Source organism: Saccopteryx leptura, chromosome 6, assembly GCF_036850995.1.
Source record: "Saccopteryx leptura isolate mSacLep1 chromosome 6, mSacLep1_pri_phased_curated, whole genome shotgun sequence".
In the NCBI taxonomy this organism is placed as follows: Eukaryota; Metazoa; Chordata; class Mammalia; order Chiroptera; family Emballonuridae; genus Saccopteryx; species Saccopteryx leptura.
Genome location: NC_089508.1, coordinates 79,359,165 through 79,369,432, shown reverse-complemented (window position 1 = coordinate 79,369,432; position 10,268 = coordinate 79,359,165). Strand labels below are relative to the sequence as shown.

At 42.5% G+C, this 10,268-nt stretch overlaps 1 pseudogene; it reads left to right on the top strand.

Annotated features, from left to right (window-relative positions):
- Positions 1–5,059: 5,059 nt before the first annotated feature.
- On the top strand, positions 5,060–5,861 carry LOC136376085 (small ribosomal subunit protein uS8-like; annotated as a pseudogene).
- Positions 5,862–10,268: the final 4,407 nt, after the last annotated feature.

The window sequence follows — 10,268 nt, the reverse complement described above, 5'->3', positions numbered from 1 at the left end:
GGAAACAATCCCCTTCACTATTGCAACAACAACAAAAAATAAAGTACCTAGGAGTAAATTTAACTTAGGAGGTAAAAAACTTGTACTCGGAAAATTCTAAGACATTGAAAAAAGAAATCAAGGAAGATACAAACAAGTGGAATCATATACCATGTTCATGGATAGGAAGAATAAACATCATTAAAATATCTATATGGCCTGACCAGGCGGTGGCACAGTGGATAGAGCATTGGACTGGGATGCAGAGGACCCAGGTTCAAGACCCCAAGGTCGCCAGCTTGAGCACAGGCTCATCTGGTTTGAGCAAAGCTCACCAGCTTGGACCCAAGGTTGCTGGCTTGAGCAAGGGGTTTGTCTGCTGTAGCCCCACGGTCAAGGCACATATAAGAAAGCAATCAATGAACAACTAAGGTGTTGCAATGAAAAACTGATAATTGATGCTTCTCCTCTCTCTCTGTTCCTATCTATCCCTCTCTCTGACTCTCTCTCTGTAAAAAAAAAAAAAAAAAAAAAAAAAAAAAAAAATATCTATATGAACCAAAGCAATCTATAGATTCAATGCAATTCCTATTAAAATACCAATGGCATACTTCAAAGATATAGAACAAATATTCCAAAAATTTATATGGAACCAAAAAAGCACACGAATAGCCTCAGCAATCTTGAAAATGAAGAATAAAATGGGAGGTATCACACATCCTGATATCAGGTTATACTACAAAGTCATAGTAATCAAAACAGCTTGGTACCAGCATAAAAACAGGACACAGATCAATGGAACAGAACAGAGAACTCAGAAATAAACCCACGCCTTTATAGTCAATTGATATTTGACAAAGGAGGTAAGAGCATACAATGGAGTTAAGACCGTTTCTTTAATAAATGGTGTTGGTAAAATTGGAAAGGTACATGAAAAAAATGAAACTAGACCACCAACTTACACCATTCACAAAAATAAACTCAAAGTGGATAAAAGACTTAAATGTGGCCCTGGCCGGTTGGCTCAGCGGTAGAGCGTCGGCCTAGCGTGCGGAGGACCCAGGTTCAATTCCCGTCCAGGGCACACAGGAGAAGCGCCCATTTGCTTCTCCACCCCTTCGCCACGCCTTCCTCTCTGTCTCTCTCTTCCCCTCCCGCAGCCAAGGCTCCATTGGAGCAAAGATGGCCCAGGAGCTGGGGATGGCTCTGTGGCCTCTGCCTCAGGCACTAGAGTGGCTCTGGTCGCAACATGGCGACCCCCAGGATGGGCAGAGCATCGCCCCCTGGTGGGCAGAGCTTTGCCCCATGGTGGGCGTGCTGGGTGGATCCCGGTCGGGCGCATGCGGGAGTCTGTCTGACTGTCTCTCCCTGTTTCCAGCTTCAGAAAAATGAAAAAAAAAAAAAAAAAAAAAAGAAAAAAAAATGAAAGACTTAAATGTAAGTCATAAAACCATAAACATCTTGGAAGAAAACATAGGCAGTAAACTGTAATATCTCTCATAGCAATATTTTTGCCAATTTATCTCCACGGACAAGTGAAATAAAGGACAAGATGAACAAATGGGACTATATCAAACTAAAAAACATTTGCACAGCAAAAGACACCATTAACAAAATAAAAAGACAACCCACACAGTGGAAGAACATATTTGCCAATATATCTGATAAGGGATTAATAACCAAAATTTATAAAGAACTTCTAAAACTCAACATAAGGAAGGTAAACAATTCAAATCAAAAATTGGGCAAAAGAAATGAATAAACACTTCTACAAAGAGGACATACAGATGGCCAACAGGCATATGAAAAAATGTTCAACATCACTAATCATCAGAGAAATGCAAATTAAAACCACAATGAGATACCACTTCACACCAGTCAAATGGCACTTATTAACAAATCAATACACAATATGTGCTGGCGAGGGCATGGAGAAAAGGGAATCCTTCTGCACTGCTGGTGGAAATGCAGACTTGTGCAGCCACTGTGGAGAACTGTATGGAGCTTCCTCAAAAAATTAAAAATGGAACTGCCTTTTGACTCAGCTATCCCACTTTTAGGAATATATCCTAAGAATACAAAATCACTGATTCAAAAGAAGATATGCATTCCCATGTTTATTGCAGCATTGTTTACAATAGCCAAGATCTGGAAACAGCCCAGGTATCTATCAATGGACGAGTGAATTAAAAACTAAAAAGCTTTTGCACAGTTAAAGACAATAAGAACAGAATAAAAAGACAAACTACACAATGGGAGAACATATTTGACAATACATCTGATAAGGGGTTAATAACCGAAAATTTATAAAAAAACTTGTAAGTCTCAACACCAAGAAGACAATCCAAATCAAAAAATGGGAAAAAGAGGCCTGACCTGTGGTGACGCAGTGTATAAAGCGTCGACCTGGAAATGCTGAGGTCGCCGGTTCAAAACCCTGGGCTTGCCTGGTCAAGACACATATGGGAGTTGATGCTTCCTGCTCCTCCCCCCTTCTCTCTCTCTCTCTCTCCTCTCTCTCCCTCTCTGTCTCTCTCTCTCTCTCCCTCTCTCTCTCCTCTCTAAAAATGAATTTAAAAAATGGGAAAAAGAAATGAATAGACACTTCTTCCAAGAGGACATACAGATGGCCAATAGGTTTAATCCACTCGCCCACTGATGGACACTTGGGCTGTTTTCAGATTTTTGCTATTGTGAACAATGCTACCATAAACATGGTAGTGCATTTCTCCTTTTGGAACAGTTCTATGGTGTTCTTAGGGTATATTCCTAAAAGTGGGATAGCTGGGTCAAAAGGCAGTTCGATTTTTAATTTTTGAGGAATCTCCATACTATTTTCCATGGTGGTTGCACCTGTCTGCATTCCCATCAGCAGTGCAGGAGGGTTCCCTTTTCTCCACATCCTCACCAGCACTTATTCTGTGTTGTTTTGTTGATGAGCACCATTCTGACTGGTGTGAAGTGGTATCTCATTGTGGTTTTAATTTGCATCTATATGAATCCATACATAGATGGGACATAAAAATGAGACTCAGAGACATGGACAAGAATGTGATGGTAACGAGGGGTGGGGTGGGGTGGGGAGGGGGCGAGGAAGGAGAAAGAGGGGGTGGGGTGAGGGGAGGGGCACAAAGAAAACCAGATAGAAGGTGACGGAAGACAATTTGACTTTGGGTGAGGGGTATGCAACATAATCAAATGTCAAAATAATCTGGAGATGTTTTCTCTGAAAATATATACCCTGATTTATCAATGTCACTGCATTAAAATTAATAAAAAACTGTAAAAAGAAAAAGCAGTGGTACATAAACACAATGGAATATTATGTGGCCATGAAAAAGAAGGAAATCTTACCTTTTGCGATGGCATGGATGAACCTGGAGAGTATTATGCTAAGTGAAATAAGCCAGGCAGAGAAAAAAAATATCATATGACCTCACTTATATGTGGAATCTAATGAACAAAGTGAACTGAAGAATGGAATAGAGGCAGAGGCAGGGGTCACAGGGAGCAGAGGGACAGCTGTCAGAGGGAAGGGGGATGAAGGGATGGGATCAGAGAAGGTGAAGGGATTAGTGAAATTATATATACATAACACACAGATACAGATAACAGGACAGCAAATCCCAGAGGGAAAGGGGGAGGGTACTAGGGGGAGGGAGGCAAAGGGGGAACAATGAGGAACACGGGGGTGGGGATGAGGGAGTTATATTGACTGTGACATTTGAACCATGTTAACACAATAAATTAAAATTAATAAAAATTTTAAAAAGAAGTCTTTAAAATATAAAAAAGAAGAGAATAAATACAAAAAATATAATTCAAGAAAGCCTTCCTAAAATTTAAAAAACAAACGAGCTTAAAACTACATATTGAAAATGGGCATTGTACATTTTAAAAATGGTGATACAGAATGACCGACACCAAGATATAATCTAATAAGATTATATGGCTTTAAAGAAAAAGAAAAAAATCTTTTGAGACTCTAGATAAGACCACATGACAAAAAAAAGCAATATGACATAAAATTAGAAATAAAATTAGTATAAATTAGTATATTTAGATTCAATAGCAACATTTTGTGCCAGAGGCAATATTTAAGACACTCAGGAAAGAAAAAATAAATCAAACTGACCTTTAAATATAAAGGGCACAGATATATTTTTACATCATGAAAAAACTCAAGGAATATTGCTTCTATAAACCCCTGCTAATGAATCTACTAGAGGAAGAGTCTTAGACAATCAAAATAGCTAGAGTCATTGGCATAAGAACCAGTGTTAAACATTAAATATGTACTTCCTTTGGGAACTAAGACTAAATGAAGGTAAAAGAGTTTATAGTTTGTGGTAGATTAAATATCTTTCATAAGAGTATTCCTCTCCATCCTATTAACTTCTGCATGACTATCAAATTCAAGCATTCACCATCTCCTACTTGGATCAAAGCAATAGTTTTTTGCCTGACCTCTGGTGGCACAGTGGATAGAGCATTGACCTGGAATGCTCAGGTCACCGGCTCAAAATCTAGGGCTTGCCTGGTCAAGGCACAATTGACAAACACTAAACAACTAAAGTAAAGCAACTATGCGTTGATGCTTCTTGTCCCCCACCCTTTCTCTCTGTAAAGCAATAAATAAAATCTTAAAAAACAAAAAAGGCAAACCTGACCAGGCGGTGGCGCAGTGGATAGAGTGTCGGACTGGGATGCGGAAGGACCCAGGTTCGAGACCCCGAGGTCACCAGCTTGAGCACGGGCTCATCTAGCTTGAGAAAAAAAAACTCACCAGCTTAGACCTAAGGTTACTGGCTCGAGCAAGGGGTTACTCGGCCTGCTGAAGGCCCGTGGTCAAGGCACATATGAGAAAGCAATCAATGAACAACTAAGGTGTCACAACGAAAAACTGATGATTGATGCTTCTCATCTCTCTCTGTTCCTGTCTGTCCCTATCTATCCCTCTCTCTGACTCTCTCTCTCTCTCTGTCCCTGTAAAAATAAATAAATAAATAAAAATAAAAAAGGAAAAATAATTAATTTTTTTTAAAAAATAAAGTTCTTTCCGCCATCATTCCGTGCCGCCGTAATGCTGTGAATGAATGTCCTGGCCGATGCTCTCAAGAGTATCAACAATACCGAGAAGAGAGGCAAACGCCAGGTTCTCATTAGGCCGTGCTCCAAAGTCATCGTCCGGTTTCTAACTGTGATGATGAAGCATGGTTACATTGGCGAATTTGAAATTATTGATGACCACAGGGCTGGGAAAATTGTGAAACTCACAGGCAGGTTAAACAAGTGTGGAGTAATCAGCCCCAGATTTGATGTGCAACTCAAAGATCTAGAACAGGGGTCCCCAAACTTTATACACAGGGGGTCAGTTCACTGTCCCTCAGACCGTTGGAGGGCCAGACTATAAAAAAAACTGTGAACAAATCCCTATGCACACTGCACATATCTTATTTTAAAGTAAAAAACAAAACGGGAACAAATACAATATTTAAAATAAAGAACAAGTAAATTTAAATCAACAAACTGACCAGTATTTCAATGGGAACTATGGGCTTGCTTTTGGCTAATGAGATGGTCAATGTGCTCCTCTCACTGACCGCCAATGAAAGAGGTGCCCTTTCTAGAAGTGCGGTGGGGGCCAGATAAATGGCCTCAGGGGGCCGCATGCGGCCCGCGGGCTGTAGTTTGGGGACCCCTGATCTAGAAAAATGGCAGAACAACCTGCTTCCGTCCCGTCAGTTTGGTTTCATTGTACTGACAGCCTCAGCAGGCATCATGGACCATGAAGAAGCAAGACGAAAACACACAGGAGGGAAAATCCTGGGATTCTTTTTCTAGGGATATAATACATATATGCAAATAAAATGCCTCAAAGGACAAAACAAAACAAAAACGCCAGAGTTTATATCCTAGTCTATCTCATACCATTCTTGCTGCCATTTTAACCCATATTACAATTTAAACCAGGATGATCTAAAAACCTACATATCTGATCATGTTAGCTTCTTATTCATAATTCTTCAACGATTTCCTCTAGTCTATAGGATAAAACCTAAACTAAACATACAAGGTTGTCCTTAATGAAGTGTAGAAAAGAAAGGCTCTTAACATGAATATTTTTGGCAAAACTTACTTTCTCTAAAATAAAGAGACTTTTAGCAGAACTTACTTTTTCTGAAGACTCTCTATTCTTGGCCTTGAGTCTGGTTTCCCAGACTGTGGCCTTGGTCTAGCATTACACAGTAGCAGATGTTCTCAGAAAGTTTCTCCCTGAATTAACCCTATAGATAAACATTGTAAGAAAGCTTGTTTCACTGCTATGCTTTCCCCCCACCCCATTCCTCAGTCAGTATGTAATTTCCCCTATAAAAGCCAGCCCCAAACTGTGTTCCCCCGCTGCATTGATTTGAACAACTTAGGTTTCCATGTTGTCTGCCAGCTGGTTAATTGAAGACTCCTTAATTGTTTTTTACTTTTTTGTATTTTTCTGAAGTTGGAAATGGGGAGGCAGTCAGACAGACTCCCGCATGCGCCTGGCCGGGATCCACCCGGCACGCCCACCAGGGGGTGATGCTCTGCCCATCTGGGGCGTCGCTCTGTTGCAACCAGAGCCATTCTAGCACCTGAGGCAGAGGCCTCAGAGCCATCCTCAGCGCCCAGGCCAATCTTGCTCCAATGGAGCCTTGGCTGCGGGAGGGGAAGAGAGAGACAGAAAGGAAGGAGAGGGGGAGGGGTGGAGAAGCAGATGGGCGTTTCTCCTGTGTGCCCTGGCTGGGAATTGAACCCGGGACTCCTGCACGCCAGGCCGATGCTCTACCACTGAGCCAACCAGCCAGGACCGACTCCTTAATTTCTTTATTTGGCTAATTGATTGATTATGTGGCAGGACATCTTATCTCACTGTTACAATACAACATATGGAGGCCCCAGTGAGATAACAGTCCTTTGAACTCATTTGTCTTTTTGTCTTTGCAATACAAGTGGGCTGGCTGACCACCTCCATCTGACTGCCAGGAGCAGAAACCCAGCAAGAGAGGTGCCACCTGAGACGTTCCAGGGCACTGCTGGTCTTTTCTGTTTGGCCAACAGTCAGCCACAGACAATCAGCATGCCCATTTGGAGTCATCAAGAAAGCCTCCAACATGACCAGGCGGTGGTGCAGTGGATAGAGCGTCAGACTGGGATGCGGTGGACCCAGGTTTGAGACTCCGAGGTCGCCAGCTTGAGCATGGGCTCATCTAGTTTGAGCAAAGCTTACCAGCTTGGACCAAGGTTGTTGGCTCAAGCAAGGGGTTACTTGGTCTGCTGTAGCCCCACGGTCAAGGCACATATGAGAAAGCAATCAATGAATAACTAAGGCAGTGGTAGTCAACCTGGTCCCTACCGCCCACTAGTGGGTGTTCCAGCTTTCATGGTGGGCAGTAGCGGAGCAACCAAAGTATAAATAAAAAGATAGATTTAACTATAGTAAGTTGTTTTATAAAGATTTATTCTGCCAAACTTAGCAAAAATCCGACATAAAGTACTTGGTAAGTAATTATTATTATATGCTTTAACTTGCTGTAACTCTGCTTTATAAATTTTATGTTACTTCCCTACTTTATAAATCACCATTACTGTGGAACCAGTGGGCAGTTAGAAAATTTTACTACTAACAGAGATACAAAATGGGCGGTAGGTATAACAAGGTTGACTACCCCTGAACTAAGGTGTCGCAATGAAAAACTAATGATTGATGTTTCTCATCTCTCTCCATTCCTGTCTGTCTGTCCCTATCTATCCCTCTCTCTGACTGTCTGTCTCTGTAAAAAAAAAAAAAAAGACTCCGGAGGTAAACAGCAGATTTGTAATCTGCTCAATCTGTGGTCTGCTTGTCTGTGGCTAGCTGTCTGTACTGTTGTGATTGAGGGTTGGATGCAATCGAACTCACACAATAATAGGCTCTCCAGTGCCAAGATGTTGGCGGAGAGTTATCTGGAAGAGGGAGTTGTGTGCTCTTGGAAGGACAGTTGCTGGGACTGAGTCCTACCTCAAGCTTCCCAGGACACGTTTGGATTTGTTTTCATATGTCTGCCCTCTGTCTGTTTTGCCACTTTCGTTTATTTTTACAGGATATCGTATGAGACATCTCCTGGTTTAGTCTGTCTTCGGGATCACCTTCTAGAATTCTTCTCTGGATAGAGGACCTTTATTTTCAATGATCCCTCTCTGATTTTACTCCTTCCAAGATCTTGTTCTTCGCTTTTGTTTTGTTATTCTGTCTCTGTGTTGAAAACCCCTAAGTGAATGTGTGAACAAAGAGCTCAGGTACCTGAGCCTGAGTGTCCAGTTTGTGGCTCTTCAGGGATACCCTCTTCCCTTTTTGTCTGAAATTTCTTTTTTTTTGTATTTTTCCGAAGCTGGAAACAGGGAGAGACAGTCAGACAGACTCCCGCATGCGCCCAACCGGGATCCACCTGGCACGCCCACCAGGGGCAACGCTCTGCCCACCAGGGGGCGATGCTCTGCCCATCCTGGGGGTCGCCATGTTGCGACCAGAGCCACTCTAGCGCCTGAGGCAGAGGCCACAGAGCCATCCCCAGCGCCTGGGCCATCTTTGCTCCAATGGAGCCTTGGCTGCGGGAGGGGAAGAGAGAGACAGAGAGGAAGGAGGGGGGTGGTGGAGAAGCAAATGGGCACTTCTCCTATGTGCCCTGGCCGGGAATCGAACCCGGGTCCCCCGCACGCCAGGCCGACGCTCTACCACTGAGCCAACCGGCCAGGGCCTGTCTGAAATTTCTTTGTCCTTTGGTTCTCCAGGATATGATCCAACAGGAGACATTTTAGAAAACTGGCACAAACCTCAGTTCATGATCCCTTTTGTAATCTTGGGAAGTTCATTTGTACTCATAGTTTGTAACAATGGGGGAAGGGCAAAGTAAGAGTCAAACTCCTCTTGAGTGTATGCTTAAGAATTTCAAAATTGGATTTTCTGATGATTATAGTGTAAAACTAAGCAAGGGGAGGCTTTGAACTCTTTGTGAACTAGAATGGCCATCCTTTGGGGTAAAGTGGCCAAAACAGGGCTCATTAGATCCTAGAGATGTCAGAGCTGTATAGAATGTAATAGCTAAGCCTCCAGGCCACCCAGACCAGCTCCCATATATAGATCAATGGAGGGCTCTAGTAGAGAATCCCCCTCCCTGGCTAAAAGACTGTGCTGTCAGAGACGGTCGCCATGTTTTGCTGGCAACAGCCCCAAAATCAGACAAGAAGGTCCCTGTTTTACAAGCTGTTCAGGAACATTCAGGATTGCCCCCTCCATATCTTCCTCCTCCATTGGCTCCATCACCTTGGAGAAGCCTCAGGCTCTAACAGGACTGTTAGAATCTGTGCTGTACACACATTGCCCCATCTGGGATGATTGCCAGCAGCTTTTTGTTACAGCTAGTGCTTGACTTACGACCACGATTGGTTCCGACAGACTGGTCATAACATGATTTGGTCGTAAGTTGAGTAGGTTATATGTACAGTACTGTGAAATGATGTTATAAAAATCTTTAAGTCATATTTTATCATAATTTTCTTTCATTATTGTTATATATCATAATTTTCTTTGTTTACTTTATGCCATTTGTATTATCTCTACACCATTTTGTTTCTTATTTTCACATTCGTCAGGTTTAAGTAAAACACTGCATTACCAGTATAACTGGTTTAATATTTGCAAAGACAATTTCCTCTTGGTAGACATCTTGGGAGGGATTTGATGAAAAATATCAAAGACACAAAACACAAATTGCTGTACCGAGTCTGGGATAACAGTTGAAATGGTGCAGGCAGAGATGGTAGTGCTGCCGGAAGCTGGTCCGCACTGTCGTACACCCAGCTGAGCAAAGCAGTTGTGTCTAGTGATTGTGGTCGTAAAGTCGAATGGTTATAAGTTGCATAGGTCGTAAGTCAATCAATATTTGTACTTTGTTTACTACTAAAGAGAGAAAGAGTAAAATCAGAGGCAAGAAAAGTTGTCGTGCTAAGGAGAAATGGCTCTGAGGAGGACAATTGGGACCACCTTAATAAGGTGTTCCCCATTGTCCGGCCTAACTGGGATCCTAACACTACTGCAGGACGGGAGGCTTTGAACACTTTTCACCAGTTTCTGTTAGCCGGGATCAGAGAAGCTGCTAAGAAATCCATGAGTCTGTCTAAGGTGTCGGAGATTATCCAGGGCCCCCAGGAAACTTCCTCAGCTTTCTTAGAGAGACTGCAAGAAGCTTACAGGGTCTACACACTTCTAGACCCTG